Source organism: Harpia harpyja, chromosome 5, assembly GCF_026419915.1.
Source record: "Harpia harpyja isolate bHarHar1 chromosome 5, bHarHar1 primary haplotype, whole genome shotgun sequence".
Classification (NCBI taxonomy): Eukaryota; Metazoa; Chordata; class Aves; order Accipitriformes; family Accipitridae; genus Harpia; species Harpia harpyja.
In genome coordinates, this window is record NC_068944.1 from 52,767,327 (window position 1) to 52,788,926 (window position 21,600).

Genomic DNA, 21,600 nt, shown 5'->3' on the forward strand with positions numbered 1-21,600 from the left:
CTGCATTCCATGTTCAGCAAATTGATCACCAGGTCTACTGTCCCAACCTGTTGTTTCCTTTGCTAGGAGCTGTGAGCCCTCACTGGAATTAACCCCTTGTAATATTGTAAGCAATGCAGTAGCACTCCAAAAAGCAGATGGAACATATAATATTCATAAAAGATATTACAGGCATTCCCACATCCCCCACAGAGGGAATCAAAGAAAGAGTTGAAGGAGAAGACGACTAAACAGCATGGGTAAACAACACATCCTTAGATCACGGAAACGGCAGGGAGGATATAAAAAGGTAGCAGATGGATGTTTATTCTACCCTCTAACAGCAGCGTGCAGCCAGACTAAGGCTGCACTCTTTCTTTGCATTCTGGCCAAGGATTCGCACCTCTCTGTGCAGCAGAGGATGGCAGCAGCATGGGTGTAGGCAGAACTTGCCATTTCTCAAAAATCAGGGTTAGCCTTTGCATTAATTAAGGCATCAGGCTCCACTATCATTCTCCATCCTTATTACTATCCTTGGATTTTATGCTATATTTAAAATCATGCCATTTCAGAATTCTGTATGAATAAATATGAATGTCAAGACCTGTGTGCATCTCTTATGCACACAAGACAGTACAGTACATCACGTACTCACAGAATCTTATTAAATTTCTCTGAGACACATAATCCTGTGAACCTCATTCTGTAAACACAGGCGGCAGTTGTACTTCATTTCTCTCCTCTATCCTTCACAATCTCCTCTCAACTATCTCCTCCCTCTTAGTCACTAACTAACAAAGAACCGAGCAGAAACGAAGCACACACGAATGTGTGTGGATAGGGTACCTGAAGATAAGCATTAGGGAAATGGACAAAAGCTTGATCAGAGAGGAAAAATAGTGCATCAAACACTTGCCGGTTACTTAAAGGTATCTGAGTACTAAAAATGAATGCAGAAGACTGAAAGCAGTATAAGAGGCCCTATTTGGGTTCAGTGTTTTGTATTTTTAAGGATTTTTAAAAATAATTACTTTATCCATAATTATTTTATCAGTGAGACTAAAATTAAATGGCACAGCATTTAGTTTCATTAATCACCCTTCACAGTCGGCCTGTCGACAACTGTAGCACCAATTTGGGACAATTCTGCCACTGGATGATTCCCAGCAGTAGGTACAGCATGGTACAAGAGCAACCTCTGCAACCAGGTGAACCAGGGCTACCCAGGCAGAGAAGCATTCGGAGTTGGAAAGGAAAACTTTGCCCCTGGTAAGCTTTACAATTGCCAGTCATGCCTCGATCATTTACATTGGTCTTTACATTGCATAGGGAAGACCGGTACCATAAATGAAGTTTGTGGAAGAGAGGCTGCGACAGCCCAGCTCAGAGCCCCCAGCAGAGATGCACGCTCCCGAGAGAGCAGGTCTGGAGTCTTTGGTGGTGAGTGAGAAAACCTTCAAAGTCAGAGCGTCCTGCCCTGGTTGACAGATAGCGAGTAAATAGAGAAAAAAACCAGCAGGCTAAGCTTGTTTTATTATCAGCTCAAACTGATACATGACAGGGATTTAGGCCAAGTTTGGCTAGGCATTCGGGCACATGTTTAAACTTAAAGACAGGCATTGTCCTGTTATAACAAGTGACACTATCAGTCTTGAAGAAGTAAGGTACATGCTTCAGTATCACAGAGAATAGGGAAACTAACCTCAACCTACCTCTCCGTGGGAGCCACGCTTGAATTTGCCACATGAATGAAAGCATTCGCTTGCAGTTATTTGCAGAACACGAACTTTGCTTCTTTGAGAGAGATGGTGATAATTGGGATTATAACAGCTCAGAACCAGATCCTGAAATTTCACAGCTCGGGTTGATCATTCTAATTGTTATTGATTAATAATGAATATGGTGCATTTGTACCCAAGAGGGATGGGAGAAAAAAGGCCCGCATTTTTTCCACAGGGATGTGTAATCTGCTGCCCCACAATATGCAGCTCCTCCAGCACATGGTTACATGGTAAGGAAAATCAAAAGACATTCTCTTTATTAGTTAGCAGTAATGACCTTTTATTTTTGATTATTTGTGCATTAACAGCGTGGAATGGAGATGTGCTATGTAAGGAAGTTATTATTTGCTAATTTGCAGCTTTTAAAATACAGAGCACACTATCTATTATGTATCATGCATTACAATTACAACAACAGTTTAATTAATCACCAGCACCCTGTTTTGTATCAGTCTACTGCTGAATTCTGGGTAATGGTGTTGTTTACCATTTAGCAAGTAGCAACATTTCACTCTGTTTCACTACATTAAACTGCTCAAATAAAGCAAACGGATATTGGAGAGAGTTGGCCATCTGCCTTTATTTTCTTTCACTTTTGTTAAGGAAAGGGAAAAAAATAAACCCCACCACAGCCTCTGAAAGGAGAAAGAGCACAGCCATGAAACTGATAGTGACAAAAAACACCCTTTTTTATCAGGTCAAAATCTCATCTAAATGCAGTTCTGATGAATGGTAAAAAGCTTGCTTTGTGGATTTGGAGTGGGTCTCAAGACCAGCAATGAAGTCTAATGATTATTTAATGGTGCCGCACTTGAAGCAGGATTATGTGAGACTCTCTCCCCCGTTAAGAGTTTGATGAATAGGTTTTGTGACAGCCATTTAGGAATAAACAAGAATTCATCAGTCTGCATAAGAAGAAGCCAGTTTATAGATTAAGTTTCTTGAGGTAATTCATGAGGTCAGTCCCATTTAGATGTAGACTATTAGGGCTCAGCTTTTGAGAGCGGCCATACAAGGGAGTTACTCCAAATGGACCCCGCTAATACAAAGCCCCCTTTCAGAGGGAAGCCTGAAATTTTTATGACCCTGCTGCTAGGAAGCACATCAACTTGTCACTGTGAAGATCTGCTGGGGCAAGACCTCATCACTCTATTAAAGAGCTCTGTGACCCTATTGATTTGAAGTATTTAAAGCAGGGGTGAAGTTCAAAGCAATTTCTTTTCTATACTATTACTCAGCCTCTCTGTGTCTTGGCTCTAAAACATCTGCTGTCAGTTCCTCTCTGGTGTCTGACTCTGGAATCTGTCACTGGAGAACAGAGTAGTTTTATTTAGAATAAATTGGATTCCTTTTCAGGTTTCAGCATTTCGTATTGTGATCAATGGTTTACACTCCTTCATGTGCCAGGAGACTTAACTGCCACTGTACCCTTTCATGTCTCTTCAGGACTCAGATGGAGCTTGCTCCTGAGGCTCTGTAATCGAATCTTTCCATTCTAACAGGTAAGTAGCCACCAGTTTTTCTAATTGGCCAATCAATAAAAATAATAAACTTTCACTTTTGGAAAGAAAAAAAAAGGGGGGGGGGGGAAATCCCAGCATGTCACTCTGGAAACAAAACCCTAACAGGATCTTTTATGCTTATTTGCGCAGAGAGAAAAAAAAAAGACACTGAGTAAACAACTCCATTATTTTTAAATGTCAGCAAGTAAACCTCGTAGCTGGTTCTCAGAGGTGGTTCTTCAGAACAATGCAGGCTCGTCTACTTCTCTGCAGAAGGTGCAGGCACCAGGGCACCTTCTCAACACTTAATAATATATCACATCGGGTGTATTTATTACAGATGTCGTTTCTGACACCAGGATAGTTATTAAAGGCTGTATGGAGCATGAGATTAATATTCAGTTTGATGATGTCAGACAAAACAAATGAGATAAAAGAATGAGCAATGGGATGGAAATGGTAATGAAATGGTTACAAAAATATTTAAGATAATGATGCATCGCAACAGAAAGAAATTAGGTAGGGTTTTCTTGTGGAAGATAATTATGTACAGGATTACATGGAGCAATCCTATCTGTTATCTTCATCAACAGAACTAAGTTCTGATGTCATGAAAAATGTACCTTCTCTGGCTGCTTTGTCAAATTGCTATCATGTTCCTACTCTACCTGTACTATTTAGACACATTTTATCACATATTCTAACAAATTGCCTAATATAACTACGATAAAAGGGATATATTTTAGCAGACAGAAATGTGTCCATTGTTTTCAGCTGATTTGTACTGATTTACATTGCCTATGAATCTGCCCCATAATATATGTTGTCATCATTTTATTAATGCTGTTGTTTTACACAAAGCTCCTTTTAAAATTGAATGTGTTTCTGGGGGCAATGAATTATGTTTACTGCAAGATGGCAACTGCACGGTTTATTCAGCAGTATCTTTAAGAATCTAGAAGTCTGAAGACGGATGTACCTATTGCTTGTCAATCAAAATACATGTCCTTTGCAGCTTTGTATTTTCTTTAGTCAGCAAGGAAATCATGTTACTGCTGTCTGAGGTCAACAGTAAATGCACCAGCAGAATCCCTGCCTGAGAATTTTCAATAAAGAGGGCACCAAGATGAGGAAGGAAGATAATAGTTTGTATTCTGCTCCTCTGAGGAAACGGGTGATAAACAAAATTCTAAGCCATTTCTTCTATCTTTCCTTTTAAAAAAAATGCAGCTGGTAGAAGTCACTGGCAACAGAACACCATTACAAGTTGATATCATCTTGAGTTCATGCTGCTGAATATGTTGGCATTTACGGCACATTCTCCCAGGGCACATTTCAAAATGAAACTGAAACTTGATGGACCAACTGTACTCCATTAAAAAAAATTATAAAAAGGCTTTTTTTTTCCCCCCAGCCTAAAGAAATGGAGAGTTTCAAAACACTGTTTTCTGCCATATAAATCTACATGTTGAAGGTCAGTCCAAAGGCAACAAATCAAAGCATTTTTTTCTCATCTTTTATTTTAGATTATGAATGATGCAAAAATTTATAGAGCGTGCAAATTTATTACCGTGTTAATGGGCCCCCCTGTTTATATCCGGCAACATATGTTATATCCAGAATCACTAGGAAGCAGCAGCATTTTTTAGGGATGGAGGGGGAGGCAATTAAAGAATTAGGCCTAATTACCGTGAAAAATCTCTGGAAGAAACATACAGAAATCTTTTGCAGAAGAAACACAAAGAGAAGGCAGGGAAATATTCTTTAACATGAACACTGTTGTAAACTATATTTCTAATCCATGCATTCATAACCAAAAGGCAAACACAAACTCAACTCAATAGCTCTTTTCATGTAATTAAATGAAAAGAAACAGAAAAAGAATTTGCGCCTGCGTAGAAATTTTCCTCTCTTTTAGAGTCTTCATGGGCATCTTGTTTCTAGCAGCTGAGCATATACTGAACCAAATACTCATTAAACGGCAACCAGCATCTTGTTTAACATAGGCTTCAGCCCCAGCACGGGGGCAGGACCACTTTGCAGTTGCTGGTAAAGGGATACAAGAAGAAAAGTAGATATGGCTGCAGGAGAGGTGACTGTGCTTCACCCAGGGGGGTTATTCAAAGGCACTCCTGAGGATGCCAGGCTGCATGACAGCAGTTTGATAGAAAATGTGGAAAATGTCTCATTTAAAGTGTTTCTTGCAGGCATGTAAAACTGGACTTGCAAAATGTTTACTTTTTTAGCAAACAAACAAACAAGTGAGTCAAAACCTGGCAATCTCACAAGTGAAAACCAAGGTGTTCGGGGAAAAAATAGATACATGTCCCACCCCTTTATGCTTCTGTTCTGCTGTATGGGCCAGGCTTGCAGCTGACCTTGCCTCCACAGAGTGCTCTCCTGAACAGGGGGAAAGATGTTAGGTGCTATGAGAAGTGCAGAATCAGACTACAAGCATGAGGTAGCCAAAGGGATGGCTGTGTAAGGCATCACAGTGAAATTTCGTAATCAAAGTCTCAGGCATTTCAATTTCTTTGGGAAAAAAACCCCAACAATCTTTCATGAGAAAACATTATGACCAGCTGTACAATTTTCTGTTCCTATCACAAGATGGAAATGAGATGCAGGAAGCAGAGTAGCTTCAGACTGTAGGACCAAGCACAAATATTGGGCTTTTAGCATTGGCTGCTATGACCAGAAAGCAGACCACTGGAAGATGCTTGCTATAGTGGGAAAAATGTATGGGGGCAACAGGCCTAAGCTTTGCTAAAAGTATTCAGTAATTCAGTAACTCTTGAAATACAGAAATCACTGTCTTAATTTAGCTTTGGTAAAGGTATGTATGACAGTGGGGGTCTACCAGGGAAGAATTGTCCATGCATTGTTGGCTTCATGGGTGTCCACAGGCAGATCCTGAACCCACCTCAATGAACAGGTATGTCATCCTCACTTCAGCAAGGACTGCTTATGTTGGAGTAAGTTCACGGTCCCAGGCTCTTAAGTTGTTTTACGTCCTAAATATTGATCTCTTTTATCTGTGTGTTGCCATATCCATCTTTGTCTTTAATCATTCTTCCTCTACAGGTGGGTTATCATTTTTCCAATGCCTGCGTATTATGAGCTTTGCCACCAACAGAGATAATATCTCCCCATTATAGGTTGTTTAGTGTGAATCCTTCCCATCCTGAAGTATTATTAATCATGTTGTCATCACTTAAATAAATAATAATCAGCAACAATTATTTCTATTTTCACAAAACCACTAAAATAATAAAAAGCAAAGCTGATATTAATTATTAATAAATATGAAGGGGACATGTGTTTTGTTGAGATTGAATTTCTGGTTTTCATCTGTATTACAGTGTCATCTAGAGGTGCTAGATAAGATGAGGGTATCTGTGTTTTCGGTGCTGCAGAAACTCCAGCTAAAATGACCCAGCGAGACAAAGAAGAAGCAGGTATGAAGGGGACAGGCAGAGCCAGGGCTAGAAACCAGACCATCTGCCTCTGTTCAGATCCCTATGGTCATGCAGAAGTGTGGCTTGGCAAGAGGAGGGCTCATACAGACTTCCCCTACCCTGTCTTTCCTCCTACCCATCCGTGTCAGCCCGGCTGGGGGACAGAGGCTGTACACCTGGCCCCAGCCCAGCCGGGGCAGTGAGCAGCCGCACCGCTGACAGCCCTTCAGCACCTCTCCCTCCTCCCACGTTTCTAGCGTGGCTTTATCTTATCCCCGTTTCGAAGTGCCGTCTTTTCCCTCCCCTGTTCCTCTGCACCCCAGGAACTGAGCTGTACGGTGGAGAAGCCACACCTTCCCTTAGCATAGAGAGAGTCATTTTCCATCTGGTTTCTTACAGACATGAAGTTTTTGCAATTGCAGCATGTGTGTTTGTACCAGTCTGCACATGTGTTTCCCTCCTTTTCTTTGCTAGCAATTTCTAAACCTATTATTTCCCACATTCCACTGCATTTGGCAGAGAGGCTGAGGTTTGAAGACATTACATTTCTAGAAGGCTTTTGAAGAAGAAACATCACCCTAACTTTACTCAGGAGGCAGGAAGCAGCTGAGATGTACCTTCAGTTCAGGGTCTGCCAAGGCACATGTGCCTTGCCCAGCCCAACATGTAAGGGATGAACAAATGAGATCGAGGAGGGGAATGCAGGGCACTGGAGTGGTGGAGGATTTAGGGGGTGCAAATGTCTAGGCAACCACCTCCTTCAGTCCTGCTGCTCAGAGAGTGATTTGGTTTAGGGGGGACCTCAATGATTTATATGTGTTATGTCCAAATGCAACCAGATACCTTACAAGTCGCTGCTTGTAAAAAGATAAAAAAGAAAATAGAGCAGGAATGCAGCCTCTGTACTCCTGAAAGACAGCTCCTGCACTGGCCCACCCAGTGCAGAAGCAGAAGGTGATGCAGAACCAATGTCTTCAGACTGCTCCTCAGCAGCAGGGAGCAGAGCCTGAGAACAGTGAGTGACTTTACTCTTTGGGGATGTCCAGCCTGAGTGTGACAAAGAGGGCAGAGCCCAGGCTCGGCTGTCTTAATCAGAGGGGGAAGAGGTCTGGTGCACAGCTAGTTCCCCTGACATAGTGCAAGAGTTCTCCAAGGTGTCTTTGCGTAGCCTAAGCCTGTGGGGCTCATCTAGCAACCTGTGCCATGATCACTGAGGGATCCAGGAACATTTATTTCTCTGTCACTTGAATGATGTGGAAAATGCACGAACACCTACTTAGAAACCTGGCCTCCTTCTTCCCCAAGGGCGGAGAAATGTCACCATTTCAGATTTGCCCCATCTGTGGTTCCTGTGGTTTGAAAACACTGGTAGATCTGTAGAAGGAGCAGAGCAAACTGCTGTAGCACTTGATCTTGTGCATTGATCTCCCAGCAGAAATGAGCCAACATGCCGCTGGCATGTACTGAGGTGGACTCTGTGCTCTGGGATCAACAATAGGTTAATTGGCCAAAAAGCTCTGGGTTGTCTGGGTTGGATTTGTGTCACAAAAGTCACAGGCCAGACTGTACTGCCAGAATTTGCAGGTGGTTTGCGCTTCAGAACTGTTATTTCCAAATACAAGAGGAAGGTGACACAATCCTTCCCCACTTTTGGAGAGACACAGGAATGTTTGCATCATACACATTATCTTGCTGAAAAAGGGGCTGGAAATCCACTGGCATGGCAGTACAGATTAAAATGTTACCACATTTACTGTACAGCCTTTCCCGATGCAGTCTGAGGGCATTTCTGTGGGCAACAGATGGGGGAGTCAGAGCCAGTCTGAGTAGGAAAGCAGCAGAAAGAGATCCTTGAGATAACTTGGAATAGCATTTGCAGACAAGGCAAATGAATGTCGCACAGCTGGGCAAGCTGTTAAAAGTCCTAACAACATACCTCACGTTTTTTCTTTCCACAGTATTTTCATAAGATGGGAAAATTGAAGGGAAAAGAAAGACTCCTCTATTCCGTGTAGTAATAGTAATACATTGGACAGTGATGATATAATGTGATAAATTCTGTTCTCAAGAAATGAAATTCCAGACTATTGGTTATTCAGCAAAATCTCCACAAATACAATCCTAATATAAGCCTTAAAGCTATACACTTATTGGCATGGTAGCATACAGTGCCTCACCTTTCCTGAAATATTATGCTTAGTACTATTTGTTTGCACCAAGCATTATCACTACATATGGCTCCACTTCACATATCTAGTAGCTAATAAACACAGACTAAATCACAGATAATAAGCACAGATTTGTGCGGACAAACTTGTTATTTCAGGAAAACTAGAAAGTGACTAAAGTACCTTTTGTTTGATGGATTTTTTTTGTTGTGCAAGAAGAAGGAAACTGCCTCCTGAGCAGTTATACCCATAACCAGGCAATTTTCTAGCCTGAGAAAGCTGTGTTTGACACTCAGTTATATGGCTTGAAATTTTCATTTTGGGTGAGGATAAGTATCTTAGTTTCCAGGGATAACATTGAGAATATTAATTTGTTGGGTTGAACCCCATATCTATCTATTTTTACTGATATTTACAAATTCATTGCTCTCCTCCTTCAGCTCTTCTACCTCCTCAGCTCTTCTCTTCACTCATATGCCTAAAGCCACACCAGCGCTTCCCTCCAGCTGCCACCACTGTTCCCTCCTCACTGTATTTCATCAATTTCTTCTTGGGGAAAATCTTACACGTAAGACAGTGTGACTTTCCTTCTCCTTTCTCCCACTTCTTTTCCTTTCACAATACATGCAGGCTTCTCCTTGGAAGGAGGACATGCAGACCTTCCGCTTGCTGGAAAATCAGCCTCTCCTCACCTGCTCTTCACTGCATCTATTACCCATCCCATCCTTCATTTTCTTGTGAAAACTTGAACTTTCCATCTGCTGCCTCTTTGGTCTCTTCCATCTTGCATGTTTATAGGATAATAATATTTTTCTCTCTTTTACTAAAAAAAAAATTTCCTCCTTCACCACCACTCCCTTTATCCATCTCTAAATTTATTGGATGCACAGTGTGCTATTGCTGTCCAGAGAGCCTGTCCTCCATTTCCAAAGTCATCTCTCTTCACTGGCTTATACTGTTTGCTCTCAGTGAACTCTTCCCAGTGAAAATCTTGAACAATCTTTTCAACAAACCACTCTCATCCTCTTTGTCAGCCACCTTTGTGAATGAAGCCTTTTCCAGGATAATGTGACCACACTTGGAAATTACAAGAAACCATGTGTCTTTCATTAGTGCAGCAGGGCCAGAGCTGGTAAGACCTGCCAGCAGACATGGTGAAGATTTGTCCATGGCTGGCCTTAGAGGTCTTGAAATCTTTTCTTTCTTTAGCTTCCTCAGCTCTGTTCATACAACATATTCTTTAGAAGCTCTGTGTTACTTTCCTTCCAGGTTTCAGAGCAGCAGAGGCAGGTGAAGAGTCACACGCAGGCCACCTTTCCTTCTCTTTTTCCTCTAAACTTACTTCTGTTTCTCTTCTTTTCTATTCAGAGCTCCTACCATCTGTGCAAATTATAGTCCTGAGCTGTTTTTGTGATGCATCCTTGTGAGTAGTCATGAACAAGGAAGATAAAACATAGGTTTTCATTTCCACTGTCCCAAGTCCTCCTCACAGCCTTTCTCTATCCTACCAGTCATTCATATGCGTAATCTAGTTATGATGTTTGGCTCAGCTTTTCTCTAGACACCAACATCTGGGCTATGTTTAAGACCTACAGGGTCTTCCTGCAGAACATCCTTCAGACAGAACCATAGCAATCCCAAGAAACTTCTAAAGCTGTTGCCCAGATCATGATAAGCTTTTGGTATTTTCACTGATCTTGAGAAATGCAATATTATATTGACCCAAAATGCTGCTGCAAGATTATCTTCATATCCCACTGCCCTGAAAACATCACCTCTCTCTCTGCATCTCCCCTTCTGATCAGCAGGTAATGCCAGCCTACACTGTACACTTACTAGACTATCCAACAGGATCCTCCAAACCTTTTATGATGCCAGAGTTGGGGTTGTTTGGGGGGTAGGGTGAAGTGTGAGTGATATCTCTCTAGTAAGCACTAGATACAAACATTGTTCTCCTTCAAAATCTTGTCTTGTAATGCTTCAACCATACTATCCTCACCATAGGAAGGTGCTGGGGCTAAACTCACAAGTTAATGGCCTTCGTTACCACTTTAAGGACTTTAAATGGAAACGTGAATCCTTAAAAATTTTTCCTTAACCCCAAAAGATCCAGAATTTCCCCACATTTTGAGTTCCCTCCATAAAGTAACTCCCCAGGTGCCTGGGGAAATTGCCCCCACTGGCCATACACAGACTATGTATCATGGCAGAGCTGAGCAGAGCAGGGTGTGCCTCATGCCAGAGTCCAGTGGGATGCTCCCGCCTGTCAGACCTGCAAAGCCTGAAATGCTGTGACCATCACAAAGACAACCAAAAAGAGCAACTGATGGTAGTTCACTTTCTTTGAACCAAAAAGCACAGTCAATGAACTTGGGATGCTGAAGACCCAGGGTCAAAGCTGCACTCCACCTAAGATAATCTAAGAAGTAAACTATCTTTTATTCTGTAAGAATGTAAACTCTGTCCATCTGGGACCTAACGAATATTTAGTAGGGTCATGCAGGTAGAACAGTTTTAACAGAAAAAGCTCAGGAAGTGACCCTATGGGATACCATATGGCTTAACAATTTGAGAGGTGTCTAATACTTTAAGCCTGGAAAAGGAGTATGAATATAGATACCTAACAATTCAGGCGAGGCTGGATGTAGCTGGTGATTTCCAAACTAAGTTTTTTACCACATCAGCAAATATGAAGTTCATCTGCGAAACCATATTTCACCTTATAGTGGTTTTAATAAAAAATTAAATTAAATTGGAGATTAGAACAGAAAGGCCAATGGGAGTATATACAGAGGTATAGAAAGGAGAAATATTTAATCCCACATTACTGTTGTAAGGCTAATAATAATATGAAGGACTGAGGTAAAACCCTCCCTAACCAGTAAGGCACTAATCCTAGAGGTAGTTACTGTTACTGGCCTCTTTGCTCCTCTCTCTGAGCTTCCCTTTTCCAAAGCACCTTCTGTTCTCGTAGGTGCTGCCTGCAGTCAAAAAGGCTTTCAGTGGACCCACAGCTGGTCGTATAATTTCATTATCGGAGTAGCTTCAATTCATTGTGTCTCATTTCTATTTACATACTGTCTATAAACATCCGATGAGACTCTGGAAGGTTCTTGCTAGCTGTAGGGGTTTGTGGGATAATAATTTCAAATTAATGCTTGGCTTGGAGCTGATTTTCATATACTCAAGAGCAAGATTTTCATTCTTTGTATCTATCTGGTCTGTTCTAGTTGAACAGGGAGGTGCAGAGAGGGTTTCTGTTGCCTGTCTGGATGAGCTTAATCTCTGAGCAGGCTTTTAGGACAAACTCTTGCCATGGATGAGTTGGAAGTTCGTGTGTATGCTCTAGTCTTCACTCAGTGTGTGTCTTTTTTAGGCAAGAGTTTCTTCCAGTAAAATCATAGTCAAGAATATCTGCAGAAAAATAAATACAACAGGATTGCAGTGAAGTTATTTTTACAGAATTTTCAAAAAATTACTGTATTTTTTATTCTCCACTCTTGAAAGATGGTTTAATCAGGTTTCTGATACCCCACTAGTGTTACACTGTTACAGATACAGCAGAAGCATCAAAAGCAGTGGCAGAGATGCACGCAGAAGCAGCACTGGTGACAGCAACACGCAAGCTTTAATGTTTAACATGGACCTTAATTTTAAAGTGGCTTTTACGTAGTGAGAAAGTGTATCTTATAGAGGCAGTGTTCTTATGTAAACATTTGCAATGTTTATCCAGTATCCATTTCTGTAAGGGACCTAATAATAGCAGAGGGTTAAATATTGAAATTGCATATATTTGTGTATCTTACCCAATTCTAATATTATATTTAATCAGTAATAAAATTTATTTTTAAACTTAGTTTACCATGATTCTTTTAACTTCTCTCTCTGCATGCTGGGTCTCTTCTGAGCGTCTTTGTTTCTCCTGTTGGATTTCAATCTGTATCGGGCGTGTGCTTTTGAAGCAAGTTGCCCTCATTTACCACACTTGCTTTGCATTGCAGCACTATCTTGGATGATGTGAACTGGCTTATTTATACATTGCACTGAGCTGTAAGATGAGCTCTAGAAGAGCGTTTAATACCACTAACAGGCTTTCGGTCCACACAACCAGACTAGAGCTATTCTAGGCCAAAACACCTGAAAGGTGTATAGTGTGGACACAGGGTGAGCACCACCAGTTTCCCTCTGCAAGCCCTCTCCCTTTGGGCCACACTTGTTAGCGAGTGGGGAGACCCCAAGAGAGAGTCAGATGCCTCCTGTGGTGCAAGACCCCAAATCACTGCAGAAACACCTGAGTAAAGAGATGAAATGGGACGAAACACACAGGTGATGTTGCACTCAGACTTACTTACCTTGCAAACACTGTGTACTGTTTAAATTAATAGATACCTAATAGCCTTGAATATTGTTGATGAGGTCCTGTGATGTGCCTGAAGAGGACCACTAGTGCAGAATAGTGGTGGAAGGACACATGCCCGAACCACCCGCTGTTGAGGATGTGCAAGTTAACTCCCCTCAGGCAGGCTGCAGAAAATAGGCTCAGCCATTTGCAGGGTTTGGCCAATCCTTCCAAAATATTTTACAGGTATGTGTTGATGTTTCTCACTAGTTGTTTTGTATGCTCAGCTCTCTGTCCTGGGAAGTCTGAGTTTATTAGACATCCATTATAATTGACACATTGTTGCAGCAGGGGTGAATAGATGCATTAGACAGATGATCTTAATTGGCTTTCATCCAAAAGAATTAAAATAAAAAGACAGCTGAATTTCATTCACATTTTCAATTAGTAAAACTTCCTTTCATTATTATAATGCCTGCTGAAACAGCAGCCACATCAGGGTGACAAATCCCGTTATCATGCTTTCTGCAATTGTCTTCCAAAAAGGCGTCTATTGAAAGCATTGTCTGAGCGTGTGTATAATGCTGACAATCAAGCTCCGCTCGGAAAGCTGGGGGAGGGTGTCTGACTGTGATCTATATAGAAATGCATTTCTTTCCCGTGCTGCTGGTTCTTCAGTGCTGTGTGCTTGCATTGGGGCAATGTGCTCTGACAGGCTATGCGTACTAACAAGATCAATCACTGAGCATTAGTGGAATTCTCATGCTTTCCACCTATTTTTCTTCCCTTTCTTTATTGAGCATGATCCTCTGCAGGTGTTATTTGTTTGTCAGACTGTTACAGAGCAAATGTGGAAATAATTTTTTTTTAGGGAGTAGATAACAGCTGAACCCATATTGCAGACAATGGTTTCACACTGAAGTACTAATCGAAAAGAATGTGAAAATAATTCTTTAGGCATTAGAGGAAGAAATAAATGGCTTCTTGGGGGTGGGGAGCAAACAAAGGGGCATTAGGGTGTTGGTTTTTTAAATCCTTTTTGAGCAGCTAACCAACCTAATGCACTTGTAATGGCATCCCAGATTCTTAGCTTAGCCAACTCACCTAACTTAACCAGACAAAATGATATTATTTATTTGTTCCATATGTGACACTGAAGAGAAGCATGTGGATAACTAAGAAAATCAGTTCATCTGGGACTTGTGTTATCCAGTTTCCTTTCATTGAGTTACATGCCAAGAGCCAAATGTATTGCCTGAGGGTTGTTTTCCTTTTATTTATTTAACTATTTACTTATTGAATTGTTCCAACTTCTTACATAATTTCCTACATCATCTAACTTTTGACAGTCATGTTCTTTCATATCTTCCCACCTGAAGTGACACATATGGATCACAACCATCACATTAGGGGATGATGTTCAGTTTTCCACATGCAGAAGCTGGGATCCATTAATTTCAAACATCCTAACAAGATATAGTCAGTCAATGCCAGAAATCCAGTTAACAGACTGAAAACTTGGCACTCTGATGCCACAGGTTTTCTGCAAGTGACAGCCCCTGCACAGATGAGGGGCATTAACACCTCTGCTAAAGCCTACTTTATCTTTACATGAGGATCTTGTAGCTCTAATCTTTTAAAACTGTCTGGTTCATGGATTCCTCAGGATTTTGGATACCACTGCCTTTGCAATTTTGTCTGCATAAAGTCAGCCAGTGAGAATTTCATGGGTAGTACCTGTGGTTTCACTGTGCCTTACCTGTACCAGTTTCAGGTACAGCATGAGCATGATGGATCTCAGTGATGCTTTATGGACAGGCAGAGAAAATTATATGCATCAGTTTAAAGGACTGGTCCTAAATTATGTTCTTCTGTACTAGAAACCTGTCCCCTGCCCATGCTTCAAAAGCCTCTAGGGACAGGTGAGCTGACCATTACTCTCCTGGGAGCTGGCTTGTCTGCTCAGTGTAAAACTACTGCTATAAAGAGCTCAGGCAAAGTCATGTCACGGGAGGAAGGAAGGCTGCGAGGCAGCAGAGAAAGCCAGCAAGTCAAGAAACCTTTTTTCCAACTACCTGCCTCCTCTGCAGTCTTGCAGTTCCCAGTGTCAACATTCATGTTTCCCTAGTTATTATTATTACATACATTTTCACAGCAGTAATTCCCAGAGCATCGTGAGACTCTTCAGCACACTTCCCATTCTCCTTCACAACACCTTCTTTGAAGAGATGAGCTCCAAGCACAACAGGAGGAATCCTAATTACCATCCATGGTGAAAAACCAGAAGAGAAAAAAAGATTGGTAGGAAGAGTGGCACCTTGCAGGCAGGCAAGAACCAGACTTGGTTCAACCTCCCACAGAAAAGCAGCTCCATTTCTGTCGGTCCCCCTTGGACATGCTGTCCCTGCACGTCAGGTCAACACCCCCCTTCACAGACTCCCACGTCCGTCAGAGACAAGGCACCTTGCAGCAGGCTCCTGCTATCTCGAGTTATGTGGAGGAGTATTTCCCCAGGAAGACTCCTTCCAATGACATTTCTGATCACCAAGATTGCTGTCACCTAATTTATACAGCTCTACCGGGACATGTCATTCATTTTCATAAAGTATTGTGAGTTCTTCAGTTGGAAGATGCTAAGTAAATGCAGTTATTGCCTGGAGGAATGAACTCCACATTATTTTCAAATTAATGCAGTTGGTACTTTTTATTTCCTCAGATTTTTTGTTCTTTGTCTCACATGCCTATGAAAACCCAACACAACTGTGCCCTACCAGGCTGGGAGAGTTCCTCACTCCCGGCCCTACCAGTTTTGTTTTCCACTTTTTCATCTGGCTGGCCGCCTCCGAAGGATTAATTAAGCATTAATTTAATATCTGTCAGCATTTCCGTTAAGTAAAACCAAGACAATTTTGCTCTTGGTCAGGTTTCTGGTAAGGAAGAAAATGTGTTTATTTTTTAATGATGCACTGGAGCTCCCGAAGTTGCTGTAAAGCATTCTTTATAAAGTGTGAAATGTAAAAACAAAAGAATAAACCAAAGCCTAAAACTAAAACCACTAAGGAATAATGATGAAAAGGGAAGGCGGCAAACCATTTCTCATCCTTCCTACTAGAGATGCATTTTATAGCTAATGCATTTAATGAGTCAACATTGACTTATATTGCCTGAAAGCTCACTGAATTATTGAGTATCTGTGGTATGGATTATATGGAAAAAATAGTTTGAAATGGCTTTTTCCTCTGTGCAAATTTAATTTTATTTATATGCAGCTACAGTTATTTTCCAAGGTTGTTATTAGACGAGTTCATCTTTCCTGTATATTTTAAAGACCTGATGTGGTTTAGTAAAAAATAGACTTTTTACAGAAGCTTTAGAAGCTCTGGGGTTTGAAAAACACCTGAGGAAAGCTTAACTGAAAGAAAGACAAAAGAATAAATCAACAACAACAGCATTTCTCTAAGACATATGTCTACTAATTTACCCTGAATAAAGCGTCTGTCATATACTGGGCTTTTTTTCAGATGGATAAATATTGACTTGGTTTGATTTTTTTTATGTCCTCTAAATAAATAATAACAATCTGAATATTTTATTTTTTCCCTTGGGTAATGGGAGGGCACACTGTTGGTGAACAGAGATGAAGAGGGAGCTGCTCCAGGCACAGGTACAGTGTATCCTTCACTGCGGACCTGTTTATTAGATTTTTCAACTTCCAGTCTTAGGTGGTAGATTGATTTGGCAGAGATTAGATAGGAGGTAGAAAGGAAAGCTGTCTTGTTAACCATTTCCCATATGATGATTTAACATTGACTTGGCACTGTTCTTTAGTGCCCTCCAAACACACAGTTTTCCAAAAGGGATGGTGTCTGCAGCTCACATGCAGAGCTTTCCGATAGCTCTGTTTCACAGACATTTCTCTGAAAACCTGGCCATGGATGACACACCAGCAGGAACCATATTAGCAATATCATGCCTGTCAAACACAGCTTTGAGAAATATTATTTATAGGGCTGGCTAGTAAACAAATCCATTTTGTGAAAAACGTTCAGTTTTCAGAATGTGATTTTGGTCCACATCAGAATGAAAATGAGAGCTGTCAAACGTTTTTTTTTTGTGGAGGGAAATAAAGATCCTGGGGACTAGCCAATAAATGGTTTGCCAGGATGTGCTTCTGGGACGCGGAAACGCCAGAACTCAGTCCATGTTCCTTCTGAGTCTGAAAAACACTCTTGATTCAGGAAAAAACCCCCACATTTTCTCACGAAAAAACGTCATCAACACTTTTGATAACAATTTCAGTTATTAGCCACCTCATAACTGGTTGTCCATCTAGTCTAAACAGCTAAACTCTATACTGCGCACTGCGGTTCTCCACTGTTCCTGTCTGGCTAGTTAAACCTTTCATCTTTGTTCCCGCTAATCTATCTGGTGCTTCTTAAGTGAACCAGAGTTACTAAACAATGAGATTTGCCGCCACAGCCAAAAACATCCATCACCTTCCTTTTAACTGTGCTGTCTTCTAGGGCTGTACGCCCCAAGCTGCATGTGCCTCATGATGGGCAAAGCAGATGACTCTGGTTCTTGGGTGCAGCCCTCAAAAATCATAACACATATGTTAACATGGGTATCATTCTCCAGGAAGACTTGGTTTCACTGGACCACAACCTAAATAAATGCAATTTGGAGCAGAAAATCTGAATGTATCTGATTACTCCGTCTCTGTCTTTCAAACCATGTTCTTGTCCTCTGCAGTCAATTCCTGAAAAGAAATACTCATTTGCTTAGCTTTCATACTCTTAAATCAGTGAAGCTGCTCTCATCCATCAAGCTAGTCCAGTGCACTTTGCAGAATAGAGGCCTTATATTGTAAATTCCTTTCTAAAACGTCTTTCCATTTGGGGGTGATTACATATTGTAGAGATATTTCCCATGCTGAGAGTATGACACAGTGGAGCCTTAATTCCTCTGGTCATTACCACAGTGCAAATAATGGGGCAGCAGCAGCGAAGACCCAGAGCTGCTGCTGGCGTGACAGCAAATTCAGCTGCATAAAAAGTGCTGACAGAAAGGGCGCAGTCACAGCATAAGTGAAATATTAAAAAACCTGAACTTTCATTAGCAGGAATTAATTTGCACAGTCTTGCCAGGCCTACTGTACATGCTTACGAGTTGTGTAAATAAATACCACTGTCCCTCTACTGCAGCTGGGGAACTTGGCATAATCTAGAGATGAGCCTGCAGCTATGGGAAGCATTGGGAAGAGGATCCCACATGCTCCGCTCCCTGACCAATGCTCTGACCACCAGAGCATGCTGCCACCCTACAAAGCATGAAATGAGACTGTTAGACAGCCTGGCTTTGCGGTGTGTGAAGTGGGATATCCTTTCTTAGGGCACAGTGACCAGCTAGCAGACATGATAAAACAAGTCTCAAGAAGCAGAGGAAAACGCATACCAAGTAGGTGGCTGGATCTTATGTGCCATACTTAAAAATGCCTTCTCTCAGGAAGGTCTTAAAAGACAATCCTTCAACAAAAGGCTCCCTTCAAAGGAGCTAGGAAGAGCTTGTGCATAAGCTTGTGAGGGGAACACCTTGCAGGGCTGCTGCAGAGGGTCAGAAGGAGCAAGCAAGGACTTGGGAGACACAGGGAGCCACCCTTTCCCCTTCACTCTGCTTCACAGCAGAGAGAGGAGCCACATTGCTTTAAAACACACTCACGAGGAGCCACATGCACTCCTGCAGCCTTCACAGCCTTATCACCAGTCAGGACATTAAGACCCATTACCCCAGTGACCAGAGGTCTCTCTCTTCAGTAGCAACACAGGGGCGAGAGGCAGAGGCAAGGTCCAGGAGCTCTCAGCTCCCTGCGTGGGTCCTTTGCTCCTGTAGCTGCTGCTCATGCACCTGAACCCCAGGAAGGCTTTAGCTATTTAACCTATGAGCTGCCGACCGCACAGGCAGACCAGCATGGACCTTGGCAGGTGCTAAGGGGCTCACCCACCCTCCCCAAGGCTGTCTTTGAGGGTTGGCAGCACTTGGTGTTCAGCTTGGTGTTGCTGGCATGGGGCAGCTGGCAGCGATGTAATTCAAAGCTTCTTAAAGGAGTCATTAACCTTCTATGTGGGCACCAACAAATGCAGTACTGGAGGGCTCGTGTCAGGTCTCCATTTTATTTCCACGAGGCCACCATGAAGGCACAGGCTCATGCAAAATCCCAGGCTCACTCGCCTGAGCCTTTTGGAGAGGTGGTCGGACTAAAGGCTCAAGTAAGGTCACCGTGAGCTGCTGACTGACCAAGCCATGTGTTCAGACACCCCCCAAGGTCTAATGGGACCTTTGATCTGAAGACCTCATTGTGGAAAAGCGCCTAAACTGTTTCACAGATAAAGGTCTAGTCTAGAAATGGAGAGCTTCTCTCCAAAGGAATGCCGTATTTCTGGGGCACTATTCACCTCTATTGCTGTCTATTTTAGCTAGGTTTGTTTGCTTTAGGTTGTAGCAGTTTTTAATAACGTCTTACCTCACTCTCCCCATGGCTGAATTTTAAATGGAGAATGGCAATATATACCTGACACAATAAACATGCTCCTACACCAAAACCACATGCTGAAGGAGGCTCTGAGTCATTCTGAGGTTTCCTAAAATTGCACAGTGAACAAAATTTGACGTATAATTTTACACTATATTTGTATAATGTTGCTGGTTTAGGAGAAATACAGCTAAAAATACTTTCATATGAATAATCCTCATTTAAGAATTTATCTACTTTTAATTGAGACAACACTGCTTCACACGTGGCTAGAGGAGTCCTGTTGAATATGATGTTGCCTCCCCGGTACTCACTTTTGTGCTGCCAGTGCTGTGTTGCCTGCCTTCCTCCTTTCCATCAACCAGCATACACACCTTGGTGGAAGAACAATGTTTCCTGCTCCAAGCCAGCCCTTGCTGCTTCTGAACAGCATCAGTTGGGGGACAGCCTGACACTGACCCACCACACTGAAGCGCCAAGGAGAGAGAGAGGAATTAGCAACACAAATCCGTCTAGATAACTGAGAGTATCTGAATGGTGACTCCTGTTTTTAAAACTATCCTGGATTCTATCATAAGGTAGGCAATCATTTCTAAATGCTTTGTAAACACCACATATTTGATTTTCTAAAGTATTTACCTTCGCTTTTTTGTTTGATCGTTTTAATGACTGTTTCTCCTCGTCTCAATGTGTTTGTTACTATACATCATTTTTCAAAAAGAAGGCATCAAAATAATTGCAGTGCTTTAAAAACAAATGAAGGGATGGCCTTCGCTATAGCAGAAAATACAGACATTAATTCTGTGTACACCACACTGCCCAAAAACTCATTGTGTCCGGGAGAGGTAAAGATCCACGTTTCAAGCATAAGTGACAACAGGCAGCCCTTTTTGCATCCATACGATAAGGGACTTATAATATTAGCAAAAAAATAGTAGCAGTTATTAACAGGCACCATGGTCCACCATCTGGCAAGACTCTTTAGGCCTTGCTACCCTAAGGTAGTTGCAATGGTGCCACTTCCCGAAGACAGCATGCATGACAAGCTATTAGTCGGAAGTGAATCCAATTGATTCTTTATATAAATTGATGTATTAAATGCTGGAGTAGTACCAAGTGAGGATAGATTGTATTGCTGCTTTTGCCTTGTTTTTGTTGTTATCAGGATTAATTTAGGCTAGTGTTAAATGCTTTGCCTTTCCCCTGGTTTCTTTATTGCCAGTTGATAACAATTTACTGAAGCATATTTGGTTGCGATATTCTTTTTTTCTAAAGAGCGTGATGATGCTCTTTTATTAGCATAAGCACTCAAGCTGTGTCCAATGTCTTAAAGCAATTTATACAAATCGTAATCACTTGAGAATTTTATTCTGAAATTAATGCTTTAAGAGTTTTGATTAATTCACTAATTTCAAGATTTCTACTTTAAATACTTCAACAGTGTGCATTAGCAATCTTTGTCATCCATGGTATATAGTGCATGTGACACGCATGAAATCTCAGCATGGAAATGCATCCACAATTTAATCTAACACCAAGCAGCAGAAATGGTGATGGAAATTACCTGAGAGCCCACAGCACTCAAAGATGATTCTTAGTCTAGGATCCTGTGAAGATGCTGCAAAACTTATCAGTCCTGCCCAAAAAGTAACTGAATCCACCAGAAATTTACTCTGAATAGACAAACATTAACTTTACTCTGCAGTATAGGTCCCATACAAATCAAAAAAAATGTCACACCCTTTTGTTTCACTCTTTCCTTTGATCAGGACCAGTCAGCCAAAAGTTGGTGGAAGCTGTTTGATTTCACTACAGGGCATGGTGAGGACAGAAACCAGTATTTA